The sequence below is a fragment of the Vicugna pacos genome, unplaced genomic scaffold, assembly GCF_048564905.1.
Source record: "Vicugna pacos unplaced genomic scaffold, VicPac4 scaffold_19, whole genome shotgun sequence".
Lineage (NCBI taxonomy): Eukaryota > Metazoa > Chordata > Mammalia > Artiodactyla > Camelidae > Vicugna > Vicugna pacos.
In genome coordinates this window covers 55555237-55578885 of record NW_027328740.1, presented here as the reverse complement: position 1 = coordinate 55578885, position 23649 = coordinate 55555237, and the positions used below count along the sequence as shown (strand labels likewise).

Below are 23649 nucleotides of genomic sequence, written 5' to 3'. Positions count from 1 at the left end.
GCGGAGGGGCGAGGGCGCACGCGGCCCCACCGCGGCCCCGTCGGCGGCCCGGGGAGGCGGGGCCGGGCCACCGGGCGGTCACATCGAAGCCGACCGACGCGCGCTCGCGCTCGCGCGGACAGGGGCTCGGGCCCGTGGCGTGGCCCGGCCCCCCCGGGGGCGGCGCGGCGGCGGCGGCCGGTCCACGACGGCCAGCCGGGGCCCGACTCGCACTCGGGCGAGCGCGGCCGAGCGGGGCGTGGCGGCGGGGGACGACGGGCCCTCGCCCGCACGCGACGACGCCCGCGGGCGGGCGGGCGGCGGCGGCAGACACGGAGTCGGGCCGCGGCGGGCCCGGGAAGCGAAACGCACCGGGGCGCGGCCCCAGGGGACGGGCGGACGGACGGAGCAGACAAGTGGAAAGGACGGACGGACAGAGAGAGGACAGGACGAGCGAGGAGGCAGCGGCACACGGCCGGCGCGCCCGCAGACGGGCGACGCCGCCTGGAAGCCGGCAAGCGGGAGAGGAGGGCCGTGGAGCCACCGCCAGGGGCCCGCGCCAGAAACCCAGACGCGAGTCGGCCGCCGGGGTGCGACACGGGGTCTCACCGCCACAGGCCCTCCGGCACGGGGGCGGTCCCGCGGCACCCACGGCGCCGACTGGCACTCTCTCTCCTCGGCACCCCCACGGCACCCCCTCACGGGGGCTCAGGGCCACCCTCGCCCGACACCGCAGAGCCTCAGAACGGCCCACCGCAAGGCTCTCCCGCCGCACGGGCCGGCGCTGCCCTGCCCCGACGTGCGCACACCCAGAACAAACACGTTCGTGCCGTGCCGAAGCACCCCGCCTCCCCCCCCCGTCGGGTCCGACGACGCCTCACCCGGGGCCGCCTCCAGGGGAGGGACAGCACCCACACGCGGCGAGGCCACGTACTGGTCCCAGGACGGGGGTGGGTCGGGGGGAAAAGGCTCGGCGCGGGTGGCCATCGGTCCGGGCAGGGGAGGGCCGGCGACGACGAGGAGGGGCCGTTCGCGCACAAGAGCGACGGCCGCAGGGGTCGGGGGTGTGGGCGGGCACCAGCCCAGGGAAAGGGAAATCCCAAGACACGACCGGGCCGCCGGGGAAACAAGCGCAGGATCCCACCACCCCCACACGTGGGGGCGGCCCCGCGACGCCCAGGACGCCGGCCGGCCTCAGCCAACCCTCGGCGGTTCCTCCCACACCCCGGCCCCGCCGCCGGGACTCACGCGCAGCAGGCTAACCCCCACTGCAGAGGGCAGCCCCTTCCGCTCGCTCACTCGTCCGTCTGTCTGTCTGGTCTGTCCGTCCACCACCCACATCATCCTGCTTCGTCTGGCTCGCCCCCAGGCCTCGCGGCCCGGGGAAACGCTCCCGAGCGAGGCGGCCCGACCCGTAGCCCACGCACCGCCACCGGTGGCTGCGGCTCGGGACCGGGACAGGTGGGGTGGCTCCTCGCGGCGGGGAGACAACGGGGGGCGAAGTCGGGGTGGACCGCCTTGCCCCTCCCCCCACGGCACGCACCGGGGAGGCAAAGCCCGCGCGCACACACGCGCGCTCGCACGGCCCCGCGCCAGACGCCGGGCCCGGCCCGGCCCGGCAGAACCCTCCCCCGACTCGGAGGGGGGAGGCGCGGGCCACAGCAGGCAAAGAGCAGCACACGGCCCCACCGCGGGGCCGGCGCAACCCACACGCCAAAGCGGCGGGGCCCTGCCCACACGCTGCGGCAGTCGCTCCCCGTGGCGACTGCACGCTCTGGATGGAGGAGCGGCGGCTGGGGGTTGTCCGGTACCCCCCCAAGGCTCCCCTCTCAGATCGCTAGAGAAGGCTTTCTCACCGAGGGCGCATCGCCCCCTACCCAGCGGGGGCCCCCTTCAGGCCTACGGAAGTCCGCCGAGGTGGACGTCAGCGCTCGGCTGGGCAGGAGGGGCCTGCGGCAAGGGTAAGCAGCGGGCCGAAAAGCGAGCGTTCGCGGTCGGGACCGGGGAAAGCCCGTGCCGCCTCGCGAGGAGACGCACCCAAGACCGCGTGGGGACGAGACAGGCGCCCGCCCCCACCGGCACCTCACCCGGCCCCACCACGTTCGCTCCCACGCCCGGGCGCGAGCCCCGCAGAGGGGGGACCCACCCGGCGTGCGCCCGGCCACGTCAGTCCCCCCCGGTACAGGGTGAGGACGACGACCAGGAGGCGGCCCCGGCCCCACCGAGGGTGGGGAGCGGCCACGCCTCGCTTACCGTCTCGACCCCTCCCCACCACTGCTCAAGAGAGTGGCTCGGGACACACGACCACCGCAGGGGTTACCCGAGAGGACTCGCTGGGGACGGGAAGCGATGCCACCGCTCGGCCTCGGGCACCTGAGGGACAACCTGGAGCGCTCCAGGGGCACCACAGAGGGCCAAGGCGAGACACGCTCGCACCCCGGCGAGGGGATACGTGGCGTGGCGGCGGGGGCAGCCCTCCCCCCCCGCGGGGGAGGGCCGCTCGCGAGACAAGACGCCGAGCAGGCGAGGAGGCGAGAGGTGTCTGCCGCGTCACAAGACCCCGGCCCCGCCGACACCACGAGGCACGGGAGACCGAGGTCGGGCCGGAGTCCGCACCCCTTCCTTGCCCCCGCCACCCACGGGCGGTGGAGGAGAGGCGAGGGGCCCGCAGGCAGAACGAGAAGAGAGGCCACGTTCACCATGAACGTCCCGTCCCTCGTCTGGCGCGGCTTAGGCCCGGCCCGGGAGAGCATGACGTCACCACATCGGTCAGGTGAGCGAGCGAGCGAGCGAGCCATGGGGCAGGGAAGCCCCAGAGCCAGAGGGGAGGGCCCGGCGAGGACAACCACCAGAGGAGGGCCTGCTTCAGCCTCGCCAGGCGCCACCCACTCCTCGTTCCTCTACGAGGAGAGTGGCCAACGACCCCAGGCGGAGAATGCCTGACACGCGGCACGGAGCCTGTGAGGGTGGGGTCGTGCCGGCCACCACCGGGTGCCTGCGGCAGGGAGCGCACGGGGTAAAAAGACCCACGCCGCCACCTCACCCCACCGCCCTCGGGCCACCAGAGACCGGAGGCGGCACCACGGGCCACGTCAGCCGGACGCACACACGAGAGCCGGCGCGCAGGCCCGAGCGGGCGGCTCAAGTGTCAGAAGCAGAGTCGGCTTCTACCAGGCCAGGGCTCACGCAGAGACAAAGCCCAAGAGCCCCACACGCGTCCGGAGACCCAACACTCGGTGACAAGACACCGAGAAAGACCGTGTCAGCACCTATCTGCTGGCAGAAAATGCCCAACACGACAGAAAAAATGACAGCGCCCGGAAACGGGTCGGGTCCACGATTTGCAGGGGGGCCCCCGGGACCTCGGTCCGGCCACCTGCCCCCAGCCCTACCCCCATAAATGGCAGCCCCGAAGCTCTCGGGGGCCATCTGATCGACCGGGGGGGGAGGGGGAGGGGTTGAGGAGGAGGAGGAGGAGGAGGAGGAGGAGGAGGAGGAGGAGGAGGAGGAGGAGGAGGAGGAGGAGGAGGAGGAGGAGGAGGAGGAGGAGGAGGAGCAGTGGGAATGGGAAGGGACGAGAGGGAGACGGGATCGGGCCGGGGACGCCCTGCCCGTTTCTCGCCCGCGTGGTCGGGGACTCGGGGAGATGCCACAGAGGCGCCTCCGAGGAGAGGGCCCCCCACGAGGGACCGCTCCCGAGCACCGGGCCGGGGAAAGCCTGCCTCCCCCACATCCCTCGCAGGACGCCCCCGTGCCGGTCCCCGAGTCCGGATGAAGTCTCTGTCCCTCAAATGCCACCGGAACCCACGCGGGCAGACTTACGGGCCGGGGGGCGCCCTCCCTGGCCTCCCGCGCCAACAGGGGCCGGCCCAGCCACGTCTCCGGGTCCATCGGGACTCAGAAAACATTTCATCCAAGGAGGCGCCTCCGACGACCGGGAACCCCAGCGCGCCCGTCCCCGGCCTCACCGCACTGGGCCCGGGCCGCTCCTCGCCTCGGGAGCAGTCGTCCAAGGGACACAGACGAGGGCCGGACCACCTAGCCGCCGGCGGCCCGGGCGCGGGACACCCCGTCCCTTTCCCCCGCGGCGGCACGGCGCAGGCCGTGTCCGATCGGCTCGGGTCGGTCCCCGCGGCTGCAGGGGCACAGGCGGATGCTGGTCGACCAGGCCAGGCCACACGGCTTCGCCCTACACACGAGATCCCGGGAGCGCGGCGGCAGCCACCCCCTCATCAGCCTGCGAGTCCAATCTGCGCCGAGAGCAGGACACGCCCGCGGCTCAGCGCCACGGGGACTGTCACCGCCGGTGTCGCCAGCCTCCCCGAAGTCTGCCTCGGGCCCCGCCGCCGAGCCCCATCCCTTGCCGAGGTCGCCGACGCTCGGGAGAAGAGGGACGATCTCAAGAGCGGCAGCCAGATGGCGCCCGACAGCCGTCGCCAACGTCCCCGGAACCGATCCCGACCGCCGGCCGCCCAAACGCCCGAGCCCGTCCCGGGCTGAGGCGCCGGGCGGCCGGCCGGCGCGACCCCGTGGCGTCCGCCTCGGAGCCCGCTCACCCTCGTCACGGCACGGCACGGCACGGCACGGCGGCATGAGGAGACGCGACGCGACGCGACGCGACCCACCCCGGCAGCAGATCAGGGCGGGGAGGACGGAGGGAGCCGGGGTTTGGCAAGACACGGCCGGCCGGGCGGGCGGCTGCCGCGAAGGGGACGCGCTCCCCACGCGATTCCCCGGGCGGGGGAGATCACACGGACACGCCGGCGGGTGGCCCAGAGCGACCAGGACGAGATCCCGGGTTCCCGGCGGCGGGGGGGGGGGGTCGGTGGGAAGGGGAGGAGGGAAACAGGGAGGGAAGGCGTTGTATAGCAAGTTTAGTCATTCACACACATTAATCTGTAAGCCCACTCAATTTCTACACCGATTCCAGCTCCTCCTCCTATTTGATGACGTACACTTTCCTGTTTTAGAGACCCATATTGGCCTCCATCCTGTGTCAGAACTCTCTTCACTGCCTATAACTCACAGAGGAGCATGGCCACAAATTGTCCAGAGAGAGAATATTCTCCCTCTCTGCCGGGGGCTGTAAACAAATCTCAATCTCAGTATGAAATTTCAGGGCCACTGGATATGAACTGAGCTTTCAGCCCTGCCTTTGTGCAGCAGTGTTTGCTATGACCAAGTCCAATTTCTCTTCTCATGAAAACACATTAACAATGGAGCCAAGAAGACAAAGCAGCTCTGGAACGGCAGTTTTGCACCCCTACCTTCTACATACACCAACAATGGTATTTCTTATGGGATCCCCAATCTGTTTTGTTCCACACACACCCCATCTAGAGCTCAGTCCTTCTTCCAGTACCCCGAGGCTTCGTGTGTGCAGTGGGACCCAGCCCTCTACCTGAGTTCCTCATTGATCTCCAACAGCCAGTCCCAGCTTGTCCCTGCCAGCTAGCATATAGGGACAGGGACGCAGGGATTCTCCGTGTCAGTTTTCCTAAGTTCTGTCTGCCACGCTCTTGCCACTTACTCCTCCAAATTTTCGAAGCTCTTTTGTCCACTCTGTCCTCCCGGCTGGAGAGGGGACACCCCAGTGTGAGGGTGCCTTTCTTCCTATGACACTTCATCACTGCAGGATTGGTCCTGCACCAAATTTTTAATTTCTCATTTTTTTAAACCAGATTTTATAAAAATCTTCCTGTGTTTTGAAATGAGAGACATTCTGCCAAAGTTCAGTAGATGTGTGCTATTCAATGGGTTTGTAGATGTAATTCTGGTATTTGTGGGAGAGGGCGAGGTATGAGTCTCTCTACTCAGCCATCTGGGCTCTTCTCAATTTCAAAATAAGGCTAGGTCTTTCTTACTATAAGCAAGCTTTTCTAATTTTCAGTGTATAACCCTTGTATTTTCCCTTACCTATATTGGATGCTGGTTCAGAACATACACAACCTCCTGAAGAAATATGCCCCAATCTGTCTTGTGCTACCACCTAGCTGACCTGCAACTGAGTAATCGAAGTTTTGTTCTTTACCTAATTCTTAATTCTTTAGAATATATCATTCTACTCTCATAAATGCTTATTGTACTTAGGACAAATATTTTAAAGTAGAAAGACAATTTAATTACTCTATAGATGACTAATGAGTGAATTCCAATTAACATATTATGTTAATGCTTTAAAACTACTCATGAAATACTGACACATTTAAAAAGATGGAAGTATCACCTAAAGGAAAAGGGTATAAATTTGCAAACATCCCCCAAAGTGACCCTCATGAATGGTTTTGTGCAAGTCTTTCATTCTGGTTTGAATGACTTGGTCTCTGTCTCATTCTGTCTCTTTCAGTCTCTCTCTCTTTTTCACACACCACAGGATACAATTACATCTATGAAGACTTCACACATTTGATCATAGAGATGGTATCCCGGATGCAAATAGTGGATTCACAACCATCCAACATGAGGGCTGCCCTGACATCACGCAGAGACCTAGCACTCACTTTTCCAGCTGTACAGTATTCATGTGTCCTTGTGAACTAGAACTGATGGATTCCATCCACTCTACATGAAGATTAGTGTGGCTTCCAATTTCCTACTAATTTACCCAGGACTCTGATAGATATCTTTAAAAAGACATCTTTGAAAAGTTGTGCAAACATTTTAGTGGAATCAACAATTAGGATCAGCACTGCTGGGAAAGGGATGCACATGTTGAACTTTCATGCATCCTGCACACCATTCTCCCAGAGAGAAGTGTCAGCTCACTCTTCCCTCCAGGATATCTACTGGGGCCTCAGCCTCCTCATGTTTTCACTACAGCTGGTAATCACCAGGCTGAAAACCTGACTGTGTGATGGTGACCAATGCTGTCTCCAGAGTGCGTATGTCTGCACGTGTCCTCACCTCAGAAGCCGAGCATCTTTAACATACACTGGCCACCTGCAATGCCTCTCGGTGGAATTGCATGTGTTTGTTCTATTTCTATTTAGAACACCGGGTTTTGAGATGTTTTTTGACCACCGGGATGTGAAACTTTCTCCAAACTTGGGTTATGAGAAATGAGTTTTCTAGGTTTTGGTTTGTCTTCTCAGCTGTCTTTCTTGGCTTTTGTTTGTTGGTTGGTTTTCTTTGGTTCTGTTTTCTCACAGAAAGAACTAAGCATCTTCCTTCTGACTCTGGTTTCATACGTAGAACTGCAGTACCTATCCTGAGATTAGGTACATAGTTACTATAACAGCTTCACTGTGTATACCTCATCTTTAATCCACATGGATTGCCCTTTTAAATGACTAAAATGCTATTTCAAATAAAGCAACCAAAAGAAAAATTCACCATTCCCTGGTTAAAATATGTAGGCAAACACAAACAGCTACGTTTTGTATGACGTCACCGGTAGGGAACATCATGAATATATAAGTACAGAGAGAGAAATGGGATTAGGGCTGGTCAGGACCTGGGGGACGGAGGAAGGGGAGTGTGTGTTTTGGATACAGGGCTTTATTTTGAGGAAAGAAATAGTCTGAAACTAAACAGTAGTGATGTTCGCACAGAACTGTGAATGCACTTTATGCTCCTGAATTGCAAAATTTAAAATGGAAAAAAACCCTAGATTTTATTATTATAAACTTAAAACTTACAAAAAGATGACGCTGTAAATGACATGAAATAATACAATGAAATTACAGGGAAAAAAAAAAAACAAAAACAAATGAAAACCATACCAGAGAAGGGAAGTTAACTTCCTGTCGGGAAGTGGGTTGATTTTGAGAATTAGGAGATGACAGTGCTGGTGGTTGCAGAGCTCAGCCTGTGGGGGTGGTGATGCCTGAATTGGCTCTGGGTTGTCTAGAGGTGCAGGTGTAGGTGCAGGAGGAGCCACAGAAGCAGGCTCAGGGTCTCCCTGTAGGACTGATGGAGTGTGACATGGCTCTTTATTTTTCTCAGGTGCAGCCTCAGGTATCACTACAGGGTTGGTGGATTGGGGCCCAGTCCTTGGTCTCCTGCAGGAGCAGATGCAGTTTCTCTGCCGGAGTGGTGTTTTCTCCTCTCGCTCTGCATCTCCTGATGGATCAGGTACTTCCTTTCTTTTGTCCCTGGTGTCTTCTCCTTCTACTATCTCCTGTGGTTATGTATCTGTAGGAAATGAAGAGAGATTTAAGTCTTATGGATGTTCTACAGCTGTGAGAGAGGAAAACTTTACCCACATGCCTCCCTTTCCATGTACATTTTCAAGGACAGAAATCGTCCCAGAGCTTTATAGGCAAGCCTTACCCAGAAACCCCCAACAGGATATGTTCTGTGACTACATTCCACTAGATGGGTGGTCTGAGGCCAATATTTGCTCTGGTCCCGGAATCCTCACTGTGTGAGCCAGTCCTCACACCCGCTTACACACTGGCATATCCCCACTGCCCTTCTCACCTTCAGGATCTGCCTAGGTGGGCTTCAGGCCATCCAGCTGACTCACAGGAAGGTTGGCCTTGTACTCCAGGTTGAAGCCATGTGTGCTGAGCTGCCCCTCATTGCCAGGTAGGACCCTGGGGACTGGCCTGGGTGGTGTCTGGGCAGGAAGCCTTCACCATTCATCTCTGGGCCCTGGTTTGGGAGATCCCTTTGTGTCCACACTCACCCAGAGCCTGTGCTGGCCCTCGGCAGTGTGGCATACCAGCCTCTCACTCAAGGAGGTGGAGTGGGTGTTCTCGCTTACCAGCTCCTGTCCGATCTGCGGTGTGGGGCTCTGCAATGACAGTGACCAACAGCTGGCCTGGCCCGGAGATCTCAGAGCCCTGCCTGGCCAGCATCACTGCCTCTTCTGCCCACTCAACCCTCTGCTGCCAGATAAGACACTTAGTGCTTGGTGTGCTCACACAGTCACCCGGGAGAGAAGACACACCCAGAGGGCTTGGGCTTCACCTCAGGCAGAAGGGCCCTACCCCGGGTCTCCATGTCCCAGCCGGCCAGCTTTGACCCGGGTTGTGGACGTGCCTGGCCCGCCAGGCCTCTGACCCTGTCTCAGCCTGCTCTTGCTTGAGGCAGATCTCCCCACATGACCACCCCACCTCCACGGTCCAGAAAGGGGACGTAGGTCTACCTGGCTGGGATCCAACTGGCTGTCTGCCCTGGGCCTCCCTGTGTTACCTTTGGGTCCCTCAGGGTAAAGGGCAAAAGGCGCCCGGAGTGAGACCTGACCCAACGTCTGCAGCGTCGGTAAAGGCCCTCACTGGTGCTTTCCTGAGGCCAGGGCCTTGGGACATTGGGACACGACAGGACATGTTTGAGCACTTCCAACCGAGTGAGCTGGGTAGGGAGCTTCTCTAGAAAGTGGGAGCCTGGTTACCTAGGTTCCAAGTTCTGTTGGGCTCTATTGCCAGGGAAGTGAGGTCACATCCTGGGGTCCCCTTACTCAAGCTTCCTCCACACGCAAAGCTCCCCAAGGGCCTTTCTGGACTGCTGATTGCACGTCTCCCACCCCCATGCCATGTCCACACACAGTGACAGCAACTCAGAACACCCCAGAGCCCTGGGGAGGCTTTGGTGCAGCCAGGGCCCCAGCTCTGAGGACACAGCTGGGTTCAGACCTGGTTCCCTCTTCTCAGCAGTGCTGTGACCCTGGACAAGCCATGTGCCTCTCAGGGCCTCCCCAATCCCCCATCTGCACTGTGGGGCTCATTCTTGCCTCTGCTCCCTAGGGAAGCCTTCATGTCTATAGAACCCTAAACCCCTACAGCACCTGTAAATCCTTGTGCTGGCATCACAGGAAGCTCATGCACAGGCTCAGAAAAGGGAGGGTTAAATAGAGGGCTGGTGCAGTGTAGAACACTCCCCACACAGGCCTGGGCCTGCAGAAAATCACACTCCTTGTTGCCTGCTTCACCAGCTCCCTGTGGGCGGGTTTACTTTAAATACAATTCTCACTTCATCTGCTACTGGCATACAGCCTTCTAGGTCCTCCTGTTATGTTCACATTCAGGCCCAGTGTCCCATCTTGGCCTCTGTGGTGGGCTGCCCCACAATGGCTCCCTGCTTCTTTGCCTTCTGATCACACATCTTAGTGTAATCCCCACACCCACCTCTCCATGGTGGATGGACACTGTGACCGGATTCTGACAAGTAGACTGACTTATGAAAATTGTAAGACATTTACTCATTCTCATCTCCAGTGTTCATTCTCTCTCTCTCTCTCTCTCTCTCTCTCTCAGTGTCTGTTTGTCTGTCTTTTCTCCCTTTCTGCCTCTCTGTGTTTCAGTCTCTCTTTCCCTTATATATGTGTTTATATATATAAATGTATGTGTGTACATATATATGTGTGTGTATATATATATGCGTGTATGTACTTACGTGTGTGGATTGATAGGGCCAAGGGTACATCACTTCTAAAGACACCTTAATAACAAACTGATTATTTTAAATTCATATTACTGAACAAAAAACATCATTGAAAGTTGTGCAAGAGCTTTGGTGTGATCAACTCTAAGGATCAGCACTGCTGGGGAAGGGATCAAACTATGGCACTTTCATGCATCCTGCACACTGTTCTCCCAGAGAGGAGTGTCCACTGACTCTCACCTCCAGGGGATCTGCTGGGGCCTCTGCCTCCTCACATTGTCACCAGAGCTGGTTGTCACCACGCTGAGAGCTGCCAGCGTGCTGGGGACCAGTGCTGTCTCCATAGTGTGTGCAACTGCGTGTGTCCTCGCCTGAGAGGCCAAGCATCTCTAACAGACACTGGCCACCTGCACTGCCTCTCATTGGAATTGCCTGTGTTTGTTCTGTTTCCTTTTAGAAAACTGAGTTTCAAGAGATCTTTTCACCACAGGAATTTGAAATCTTTCTCGGACCTTGGGTCATAAGGGATGCTTTTCCATGTTGTGGTTTGTCTTTTCAGACGTCTTTCTTGGCTTTTCTTTTTTTTGTTTTCTGTTTTTGTTTGGTTTTGTTTTGCCACAGGAAGAGCTAAGCATCTCCCTTCTGGCTCTGGTTTCACACATAAAACAGCAGTGCTTACCCTGAGATTATGCACATACTTACTAAAAGGACCTTATTTTGTACACCTCATGTTCAATCCGTCTGGATTTCCCTTTCAAATAGCAAAAATGCTTTTTCAAGTAAAAAAAATCACCATCAACAAATGACTGGATAAATAAGATGTGCTATATTTATACAATGCAATACTATTCAGCCATAAAAACCAACAACATAACGCCATTTGCAGCAACATGGATGTTCCTGGAGAATGTCATCATCCTAAGTGAAGTAAGCTACAAAGAGAGAGAAAAGTACCATATGAGATCGCTCATATGTGCAATCTAAAAAAATAAAATAAAGTAAAAAACAGAAACAGACTCATAGACACAGAATACAAACTGGTGTTTGCCAGGGGGACGGGGGTGGGAAGGGACAGATTGGGATTTTGAAATGTAGAATAGATAAACAAGATCGTACTGTGTACCACAGGGAAACATAGACAGGATCTTGTGGTGGCTCACAGCAAAAGAAAGAGGCAATGAATGTATGTATGTTCATGTATACCAGAAAAATTGTGCTCTACACTGTAATTTGACACAATATTATAAAATGAGTACAACTCGGAGAGACAAAGAAGATGGTGGAGTAGAAGGACGCTCGTAAGTCACCCTCTCCCACAAATACACCAAGACCCACATCTACAGACCCACTCAGCCAACCAGAGCACCTACGGAATTCTGACAGAACATCGCCCTCTTCAAAAGATAAAGACACCAAAAAATGTGGTAGGAGAAAAGGAAAAAAGAAAGAACAAAAGGCAAAGCAGTGCAGGACGGGTCCTGCGGGGAGGGAGCAGCAAAGGAGGACTGGCGCTCGCTCGCTGGGTCTCCCCTCTCCAACTGAGAGGCCAGCGGGACGGAGGGGGAGCCTCCGAGGCTCGGATCTGTACAGAGCAGCCCTGGTCTGACAGAACTAAGTTAAACGGGCACAGAGCGTCCCCCCGACACCCAGCCTGAGACGTGGGCCGGCAGCGGCAGGCAGGGCCAGGCTGCACAAGCCGGGCGGAGGACGGGGACGGCTGCACGGAGGCAGCCCCGGGGGACTACAAGGGGCTGCGCGCCGTGGCTGTGGGTGCACAGGGCAGAACAAACTGGGCCCTCCATAACAGCAAGGTTGATGTGCTCTCGGGGGAAGGGTGCATACCCCCATCTCTGAAAACCCACGGAAACTTTTCAGGGGAAGAGAGGCGGGGCTCAGGCACAGCCGCCATATTCCCCGGCGCTGAGCACCCAGGTGGGGGCGGGGGCGAAACCTGCACCCGCACCGAAGGACATAGCAGCCTCAAAGGCCAGACTGAGACGGACCTACAGCCCGGGGCAGATAGGATCCTTCCACCCTGGTCCCTCAGGGAACTTGCTGCACAAAGACAACCAAGGAGCTGGGTTTTGGCTCGGAGCAGGGACAAGGCTGTCCCTGGGTCTTCCCGAGCCCACCTGCGGAGCGCTGACCAGGGCGGCGCAGGTAGACGGAGAGCGGCCCCCCGCCTGTCAGGCAGGAACACAGCCCCTGACCGAGGTGCTGGGAGGGGCACGACCCCGCCCTCCTACCTGGCCAGTCTGCAACATCTGACTGCGGCATGAGGAGGGGCAGTGACCCGCCCGCCCACAGCAGAGGAGAGCTGCACCTGACCCCGTGTTAGGCGGAGGCGCGATCTGCTTGCCAACAGGTGCTGGGAGCAGCACAGAATAGGGCACCAACGGAGGGCCTCTGAAAACAACAAGCTGAGCTTCCAAAACAGGATGAAGACAGAAAGACTTCACATTAAAAGCACACAGACTCCAGGAGAACACCGACAACCCCCCCCTTTTTTAAAATCTGTTTTTACCTGTTCTATTTTCTATTACTCTCTTAATTCTTACTTCTTAATTCATTTCTATTTCTCTTGGGTTTTGATGTCCTGTTATTGATTAGACACAGGTTTCAAATACATCTATTCATCTACCCCACCTTTTTTAAAGGTTTTAAAAGGAAGTCTCAACGCGATTAATACTCTGCTTCAACTCGCTCTTCTATTATTCATTATACACTGTTTTCAAACCCTCTTTCTCCCTTCTTTTAAAATTCTCTCTCTTATTTTTTCTTTTTTTCCTAAGTTCTATTCCTAAATACGCATTAGATAGATAAAATCCTTAAGATTCAAAATAGACAACTGATACTCCATAAACCACAGTGCCAGAGAGGTATGAGCAAGACGAAGAAGCAGAGAAACCTTTCCCAATTAAAAGAACAAGAGAAATCCCCTGAAAGAAAGATCAATGAAATAGACATCGATAGCCTACTAGATCAAGATTTAAAAAAAGGAGTGATCAAATTGCTGAAGGAATTGAAAGAGATAGTGTTTAGAGATATAAAATATGTCAAAAATGAAATTGAAGCTATAAAGAAGAGCCAAGTAGAATGGGTAAACTCATTGACAGAGATGAGGAATGATCTAATAGCTGTGCAAAGCCGACTAGATAATGCAGAGGAACGAACTAGTGATCTAGAAGACAGGGCAATAGAAAGCACCCATTCAGAAGAACTACAAGATAAGCAAATAAAAAATAATGAAAATAGCATAAGGGACATATGGGATAATATAAAGCGTCCCAATCTTTGCATAATAGGGGTCCCAGAAGGGGAAGAAGAATCAAAGGGGATTGAAAAGGTTTTCGAAGAAATCATGACTAAAAACTTCCCAAACTTAAAGAAGGAATCATATCCAAGTACAGGAAGCTCAGAGGGTCCCAAACAGGAAGAATCCAAATAGACCCACACCAAGACATATCATAATCAAAATGGCCAGAGTCAAGGATAAAGAAATGATTCCAAAGGCAGCAAGAGAAAAGCAAAGCGTAAGTTACAAGGGGACCCTCATAATGCTCTCAGCTGATTTCTCTACACAAACACTACAGGCCAGAAGGGAGTAGTAAGATATATTGAAAGCTCTGAAAGAAAAAAAGATGCAGCCTAGGATACTTTATCCAGCAAGGCTATCCGTTAGGATAGAAGGAGAAATAAAGAATTTCACAGACAAAAAAAAGCTACAGGAGTTTAGCAACACTAAATCCATGCTAAAAAAATATTGAAAGGGCTATTCTAAATAGGAAAGCAGCAGGATGCTACAGAAATGAGAAACTCACAACTGGAAAGGTGATAACTCATGAATTACAAATAAAGAAAACATGAAATTATAAAAGAAGACATACAAATCACTGAGAGTGTGAGAGGGAGGCAGGGAAATATAGAATTTTTTTTCTTTCTTTTTTTAAATTTTTTTAACAGTAGGATGGGTTTGAGATCATGTTACTATCAGTTTAATAAAAACAGTTATAGTAATGGGTTAATAGATTTACAAAAAGAGATAACCACAAGTCAAAAACTTACAAGGGAGTCACAAAAATTAAATAAAATCCATGATAATACAAAGGAAAATTACCAAACCACAAAAGGAAGAAGAAAGGAACAAAGAGGATATACCAATTCAACTGCAAAGATAAGTTCAAAATGGCAATAAACACACATCTATCATTAATTACTGTGAATGTTAATGGACTAAAAGTGCCAGTCAAAAGACATAGAGTGGCAGACTGGATAATAAAGCAAGAACCTTCAATATGCTGCATACAAAAGACCCACTTTAGGGAGAAGGACAGATACAGATTGAGAGTGGAAGGATGGAAAAGGATATTCCATGCAAGTGGAAAAACCAAAAAAGCAGATGTTGCAGTACTAATTTCAGACAAAATAGACTTTAAAACAAGGGCCATAAAGAAAGATAAAGAAGGACATTTTATAATGATTAAAGGAGTGATACAAGATGAAGATATTACACTTGTTAATATATATGCACCCAATATAGGAGCACCTAAGTACATACAAGAATTACTAACAGAGATAAAGGGGGATATTGATGGGAATAAAATCATAGTTGGAGATTTTCACACTGCATTAACATCACTAGACAGATCTTCCAGACAGAAAATAAATAAGGCAACAGAGAAATTAAATACTACAATAGAAAAACTAGATTTGGTGGATATTTTCAGAGCATTACACCCCCCAAAAATAGGATATACATTCTTTTCAAGTGCACATGGAACATTTTCCAGGATCGATTATATACTTGGACACAAAAAAAAAAACTCAACAATTTTAAGAAGATAGAAATTATCTCAAGCATCTTTACTGACCACAATGCCATGAAACTGGAAATCAACAACAGAGAAACAAAGGAGAGAACAAGGAAAGCATGGAGATTAAACAATATGTTACTGAAAAAATAATGGATCAATGAGGAAATCAAAACTGAAATTAAAAAATACCTTGAGACAAATGATAATGAAAGCACAACCACTCAAAACCTATGGGACACAGCAAAGGCAATGCAAAGAGGGAAGTTTATAGCGATACAGGCCTTCCTCAGGAAATAAGAACAATCGCAAATAAACATATTAACCCACCACTTGAATGAATTAGAAAAAGAAGAACAAAAAGCCCCAAAAAGCAGCAGAAGGAAGGAAATAATAAAGATCAGAGAGGAATTAAATACAATAGAGATTAACAAGACCATAGAAAAAATCAACCAAACCAAAAGCTGGTTTTTTGAAACAGTAAATAAAATCGACAAACCTCTGGCCAAACTCACAAAGAAGAAAAAAGAGAGAGCACAAATTAGCAAAATAAGAAAGGAAAATGGAGAAATTACAACAAACAAAATAGAAATACAGAATATCATAAGAGAATATTATGAAAAACTACATGGAAACAAACTGGATAACCTAGAGGAGTTGGGCAAGTTTCTGGAAACATATTGTCCACCAAAACTGAATCAAGAAGAAACTAAACACTTGAACAATCCAATCACTAGAAAGGAAATAGAAATAGCAATTAAAAAACTCCCTACAAATAAAAGTCCAGAACCGGATGGCTTCACAGGGGAATTCTACCAAACATACAATGAAGAACTCATACCAGTCCTTCTCAAACTCTTCCAGACGATTGAAAAGGAGGGAATACTCCCAAACTCATTCTATGAAGCCACCATCACCCTGATACCAAAACCAGGCAAAGACACTACAAAAAAAGAGAATTATAGGCCAATATCATTGATGAACATAGACGCCAAAATCCTCACCAACATTTTAGCAAATAGAATCCAACAACACATAAAAAAGATTATACATCATGACCAAGTGGGGTTCATCCCAGGGACACAAGGCTGGTTCAACATATGCAAATCAATCAATGTAATACATCACATCAACAAGAGAAAGGACAAAAACCACATGATCATCTCAATCGATACCGAAAAAGCATTTGATAAAATTCAACATCCATTTATGATAAAAACTCTCGCAAAAGTGGGTATAGAGGGAACATATATCAATATAATATAAGCTATATATGACAAACCTACAGCCAGCATAGTACTCAACGGTGAAAAACTCAAAAGCTTCCCACTAAAATCTGGGACAAGACAAGGATGCCCACTATCACCCCTCCTATTCAACATAGTCCTGGAAGTCCTAGCCACAGCAGTCAGGCAAGAGAAAGAAATAAAAGGGATCCAAATTGGAAAAGAAGAGGTAAAAGTGTCATTATATGCTGATGACATGTTTCTATATATAGAAAACCCTAAAAGGTCCACACAAAAGCTACTAGAGCTGATTGAAGAATTCAGCAAGGTAGCAGGTTACAAAATTAACGTTCAAAAATCAGTTTCATTTCTTTACACTAGCGATAAATCAACAGAAAAGGAAAGTAAAGGAACAATCCCCTTTAAAATAGCACCCAAAGTAATAAAATATCTGGGAATAAATCTAACCAAGGAGGTGAAAGAATTATACACAGAAAACTATAAACCACTGATGAAGGAAATTAAAAAAAACTTTAAAAAATGGAAAGATATTCCATGCTCTTGGTTTGGAAGAATCAGTATTGTTAAAATGGTCACACTGCCCAAGGCAATCTACAGATTTAATGCAATCCCTATCCAATTACCCAGGACATATTTCACAGAACTAGAACAAATCATAATAAAATTTATATGGAACTATCAAAGACCTAGAATTGCCAAAGCATTACTGAAGAGAAAGAAAGAGGCTGGAGGAATAACTCTCCCAGACTTCAGACAATACTATAGAGCTACAGTCATCAAGACAGCATGGTATTGCTACCAAAACAGACATATAGACCAATGGAACAGAATGGAGAGCCCAGAAATGAACCCACAAACTTTCGGTCAACTCATCTTTGACAAAGGAGGCAACAATATACAATGGAATAAAGACAGTCTCTTCAGCAAATGGTGTTGGGAAAACTGGACAGCAGCATGTAAAACAATGAAGCTAGAACACTCCCTTACACCATATACAAAAATCAACTCAAAGTGGATTAAAGACTTAAACATAAGACAAGGTACCATAAACCTCCTAGAGGAAAACATAGGCAAAACATTTTCTGACATACATTTCAAAAATTTTCTCCTAGAAGAAATAAAAGCAAGAATAAACAAATGGGACCTAATGAAACTTACAAGCTTCTGCACAGCAAAGGAAACCAGAAGTAAAACAAAACGACAAACTATGGAATGGGAGAAAATTTTTGCAAATGAAACCAATGAAGGCTTGATCTCCTAAATATATAAGCAGCTCTTATGACTTAATAAGAAAAAAACAAACAACCCAATCCAAAAACAGGCAGAAGACCTAAACAAGCAATTCTCCAAGGAAGAATAACAAATGATCCATAGGCACATGAAACAATACTCAATATCACTAATTATCAGAGAAATGCAAATCTAAATTGCAATGAGGTATCCCCTCACACCAGTCAGAATGGCCATCATTCAAAAGTCCACAAATGACAAATGCTGGAGAGGTTGTGTAGAAAAGGGAACCCTGCTGCACTGCTGGTGGGAATGTAGTTTGGTGCAGCCACTGTGGAAAACAGCATGGAGATTCCTCAAAAGACTAGGAATAGACATCATATGACCCAGGAATCCTGCTCCTGGGCATATATCCAGGAGGAACCCTACTTCAAAATGACACCTGCACATCAGTGTTCACAGTAACACTATTTACAATAATCAAGACATGGAAACAGCCTAAATGTCCATCAACAAATGACTGGATAAAGAAGATGTGATATATTTATACAATGGAATACTATTCAGCCACAAAAATCTACAACATAATGTCATTTGCAGCAACATAGATGTTACTGGAGAATGTCATTCTAAGTGAAGTAAGCCAGAAAGAGAAAGAAAAATACTATATGAGATCACTCATATGTGGAATGTAAAAAACACAACAAAACATAAATGCAAAACAGAAACAGACTCATAGACATAGAATACAAACGTGTGGTTGCCAGGGGGATGAAGGGTGGGAAGGGACTGGGATTTCAAAATGTAGCATAGATAAACAAGATTGTACTATGTAACATGGGGAAATATAGACAGGATCTTGCAGTGGCTCACAGTGAAAGAGAATGTGACAATGAATGTATGTATGTTCAAGTATAACTGAAAAATTGTGCTGTACACTGGAATTTGACACACCATTGTAAAATGACTATAACTCAATAATAAGAAAAAGTTTGAAAAATAGAAACTGAGAGGATGGAATAATATATTTTATGCACATGGAAATGATATGAAAGCAGGAGTAGCAATACTTATAACAGATAATATAGATTTTAAAACTAAGGCCACAAAGGGAGATAAAGAAGGACAGTATATAATGATCACAGGAGCAATATAAGATGAAAATATTACACTCCTTAACATATATGCACCCAATATAGGAGCACTTAAATATATATATATAAAAATACTAACAGACATGAAGGGAAAAGTTAATAAGAATACAGTCATAGTAGAAGAATTTAACACCACACCAACATTTTTGGGCAGGTCTTTCAGATAGAAAATCAATAAGGCAATGGAAATACTAAATGATACATTAGAACATTTGGAAATGGTTGATATCTGTAGGACATTTCATGCCTCCAAAACAGAATAAACACATTTTTTCAAGTGCTCTTGGATCATTTCCTAGGAAAGACCACATAGTCAGGCACATAAGTAACCTCAAACAAATTAAGAAGATAGAAATTATTCCAATCATCTTCTCTGACCACAATAGCAGGAAACTATAAATCAACCACAGGAAAACAAATGAGAAAAAATGACAGCACGGAGAATAAACAGCATGCTAGTAAAAAAGCAATGTGTCAACGACGGAATCAAAGAAGAAATTTAAAAATACCTTGAGACAAATGACAATACAAATACGACCAGACAAAATCTATATCTTGCCGCAATAGCAGTCCTAAGAGGGAAGTTCAAACAGATAGAGATCTTCCTAAACAAACAGACAAACAAACAAACAAAAAGCAAAACTCAAATAAATAACCTCACCTACCACCTAAAATAATTAGAAAAAAAAAAAAGAAAAAACAAAACCCAAAGTACAAGAAGGAAAGAAATATTAAAAATCAGGGGGGAAAGAAATAAAACATAGATTAAAGAAACAATGGAAGAAATCAATCAAAGCAAGAGCAGGTTTTATGAAAGACTAAAAAAAATTGACAAACCTCTGGCCCAGCTCACCAAGAAAAGAGAGCACACACAAATAAACAAAATAAGAAATGAATGGCGAGATTACAACCAACACCACAGAAATACAAACAATTCTAAGAGAATATTATGAACACCTATGTGGCAAATAATTGGACAATTTAGAAAAAATGGAAGTTTCTAGAAACATACATCCATCAAACATCCATCAAAACTGCATCAAGAAGAAATAGATCATACAAACAGACCAATCAGTAGAAGTGAAATAGCATCAACAATTAAAAAACTCCCTGCAAACCAAAGTTCAGGACCAGATAGCGTCACTGAGGAATTCTATCAAACATACAAAGAGCTCATGCCAGTTCTTCTCAAACTCTTCCAAAAGATTAAAGAGGAAGGTATACTCCCAAGTTCATTCTATGAAGCCACCATTACTCTGATAGCAAAGCCAAAGACATTACAAAAAGGAAATCTATAGGCCAATGACTTTGATGGATATAGACACAAAAATACTCAATAAAAAGTTGCAAAGTCCAACAACACTTAAAAAAGATCATACACCATGATCAAGTTGGATTCATCCCAGGGACAAAGGATACATAAATGAATCCATGTGATACACCACATTACCAAGAGAAAGGATAAAAATCACATGTTTATCTGAATAGATGCAGAAACAGCATTTGATAAAATTCAACAACCTTTTATTATAAAAACTCTTATCAAATTGGGTGTAGAGCAACATATCTCAACATAGTAAAAGCTACTTATGACAAAACTACAGCCAGTATAATACTCAATGGTGAAAAGTTGAAAGCCCTCCCACTAAAATCTGGAACAAGAAAAGAATGTCGTGTCTCACCACTTCTATTCAATATAGCATTGGAAGTTCTAGCCATAGCAATTAGACAAGAAAACTAAAACAGTTCCAAACTGGAAGAGAAGAGGTAAAATTGTCATTATAGATGGATGACATAATACTATATATAGAAAACACTAAAAGCTCCACACAAAGACTACTAGAGCTGATAAAAGAAACTGGCAAGGTAGCAGGATACAAGATTAACATCCATAAGTCAGAGGCATGTCTTTACACTAACAATGAAATATCAGAAAAGGAAAGTAAAGAAGTAATTCCTTTTAAGACTGTATCAAAAAAGAAACAAAACTTAGGAATAAATCTGACCAAGAAAGTTAAAGTCTTATATGTGGAGAATTACAAAATGCTAAGGAAATTAAAGAGGATTTAAAGAAATGGAAAGATATCCCATGTTCTTGGATTGGAAAAATTAATATTGTTAAAATGACCATATACCCAAAGCAATCTACAGATTTAATGTGATTCCTATCAAATTACCCAGGAAATTTTTCACAGAACTAGAACACATCATACTATAATTTATATGGAATCAAAATAGACACAGAGCTGCCTAAGCATTACTGAAGAAAAAGAACAAACCTGGAGGAATAATCCTTCCAGGCTTCAGACAATACTACAGAGCTACACTACATATCAGCACGGTTCTGGAACAAAAACAGGCATATGGATCAATGGAACAGCATAGAGACCCCAGAAATAGTTCCACAAACTTTTGGTCAATTAATCTTTGACAAAGGAGGCAAGAACATACAATGGAGTAAAGACAGTCTCTTCTGCCAGTGGTATTGGGAAAACTGGACAGCTGCGTGTAAATCAATGAAGTTAGAATACTCCCTCATACCATACACAAAAATAAATTCAAAAAGACTTATAACTTTAAACATAAGACAAGATACTATAAACCTCTTAGAAGAAATCATAGGCAAAACATTATCCCACATAAATCTCAGTAATGTTCTCCTGGATATTCTACCCAAGCAATAGAAATAGAAGCAAAAATAAACAAATGGGACCTATCTAATTAAACTTATAAGTTTTGTCACAACAAAGTAAACCATAAACAAAACAAAGAGACAACCTACAGAATGGGAGAAAATATTTGTAAAAGATGAATTTGACAAGGGCTTAATCTCCAGAATATTTAAGCAGCTCATACAACTTCATAAGAAAAAAACATAACCAATTAAAAAATGGGCAGAAGACCTAAGCAAGCAATTCTCCAATAAAGACATACAAATGGCCAAAATGCACATGAAAAAATGCTCAATATCAGTAATAATCAGAGAAATGCAGGTCGAAAGTACAGTGAGGTATCACATGACAACAGTCTGAATGGTCATCATTCAAAAGTCCACAAAGAGTAAATTCTGGAGAGGATTTGGAGGAAAAGGAATCCTCTATATCATTGATGGGAATGTGGTTTGGTGCAGCCATTGTGGAAAACAGTATGAAGAGTCCTCAAAAGACTAAAAATACACTTACCATCTTATCCAGCAATCCCATTCCTGGGCTTATGTCCAGAGGGAATCTTAATTCAAAAAGATACATGCACCCCAATTTTCATAGCAGCACTATTTACAATAGACAAGACATTGAAACAACCTACATGTCCACTAACAGATAACTGGTAAGAAGTTGTGGTGTATTTATACAATAGAATACTACTCAGTCATAAAAAAGAATACAATAATGCAATTTGCAGCAACTTGGATAAACCTGGGAAATGCCATTCTAAGTGAAGTAAATCAGAAAGAAAGAAAAATTCCATATGATATCACTTAAATGTGGAATCAGAAAAAAAGGCAAACTTATTTACAAAACCAAAACAGACTTATTTACAACACCAAAACAAACTCACAGACATAGTAAACAAACTTATGGTTACCAAGTGGTTAAGGATGTGGAAAAGGATAAATTAGAGTTTGAGATTTGCAGATACTAATTACTATGCATAAAATAGATAAACAAGTTTATACTGTATAGCACAGAAAACTCTATTCATATATTGTAGTAACTTATAGTTAAAAATAATATCAAAATGAAGATATGTTGTTCCTATATGATTGAAGTATTGTGATGTACACCAGAAATTGACACAACATTATAAACTGACTATACTTAAATAAAAATATATTTTTAAAAATGGGGAGAAGACAGGCATTTCTTCTAAATAGACATTTCTCCAAGGAAGACATACAGATGGCTAACAGGCACATGAAACAATGCTCAGTATCACTAATTATTAGGGAAATGCAAATCAAAAATACTATGAGGTTTCACCTATTACCAGTCAAATGGCCATCATTAAAAAGTCCACAAATGATAAATGCTGCAGAGGATGTGGTGAAAAGGGCACCCTCCTACACTGTTGGTGGGAATGTCAATTGGTGCAGCCATTTTAAAGGACAATATGGAAGTTAATTTAAAAATTACTAGTTAACATGTGATCCAGCAATCCTACTTCTGGGCACATATCTAGAGAAAAATATAATTCAAAAAGACACATGCACCCCAATGTTCACAGCAGCACTATTTACAACAGCCAAGACATAGAAACAACATAAATGTCCATTGATAGATGACTGGATAAAAAATTGTGGTAAATTTTTACAATGGAATCCTACTCTACTACATATATATATGTACTTGTATATATATAGTGTATATATATAATATCACTTGCAGCAACATGGATGACCTGGAGATCATCATTATAAGTGAAGTAAGCCAGAAATAGAAAATTTCTACATTTATAAGTGGAATCTACAAAAAAAAAAAAAGACACAAATGAACTCACCTGCAAAACAGAAACAGACTGACAGACATTGAAAACAAACTTATGGTTCCCAGGGATGAAAGGGAGTGGTAAAGGATAAATTGGGAGTTTGAAATTTGCATATACTAAATACTATATATAAAACAAATAACAAGTTCATACTGTAAAGCATAGGGAACTATTCAATATCTTTCAGTGACCTATAATGAAAAAGAATATGAAGACAAAAATATATATGTATATGTATATATATGACTGAAATATTATGCTGAACAGCACAAATTACACAAAATTGTAAACTGACTATATTTCAATTACAAAATGCATAAACATAAGAGAATAGCATATGAAATACAATTTAGGGACCTGTGGAAATTATTGAAGAACTGGAGAGACCAGCTTCAGTTAGATTAAGTCGAGAGGCTT

At 47.1% G+C, this 23649-nt stretch overlaps 1 long non-coding RNA gene across 4 annotated transcripts in view; it reads right to left on the bottom strand.

Moving 5' to 3' along the window:
- Nucleotides 1–7668: 7668 nt before the first annotated feature.
- LOC140693202 (uncharacterized) overlaps nucleotides 7669–23649 on the bottom strand; it is a 36163-nt gene continuing 20182 nt past the window's right edge. For all 4 annotated transcript variants that reach the window (XR_012068917.1, XR_012068918.1, XR_012068919.1 and 1 more), the window contains 2 exons: nucleotides 8401–11237; nucleotides 7669–8112 (listed from right to left, as the gene is read on the bottom strand). This is a non-coding gene — a long non-coding RNA (uncharacterized lncRNA). The remainder of the gene's footprint in view (nucleotides 8113–8400; nucleotides 11238–23649) is intronic.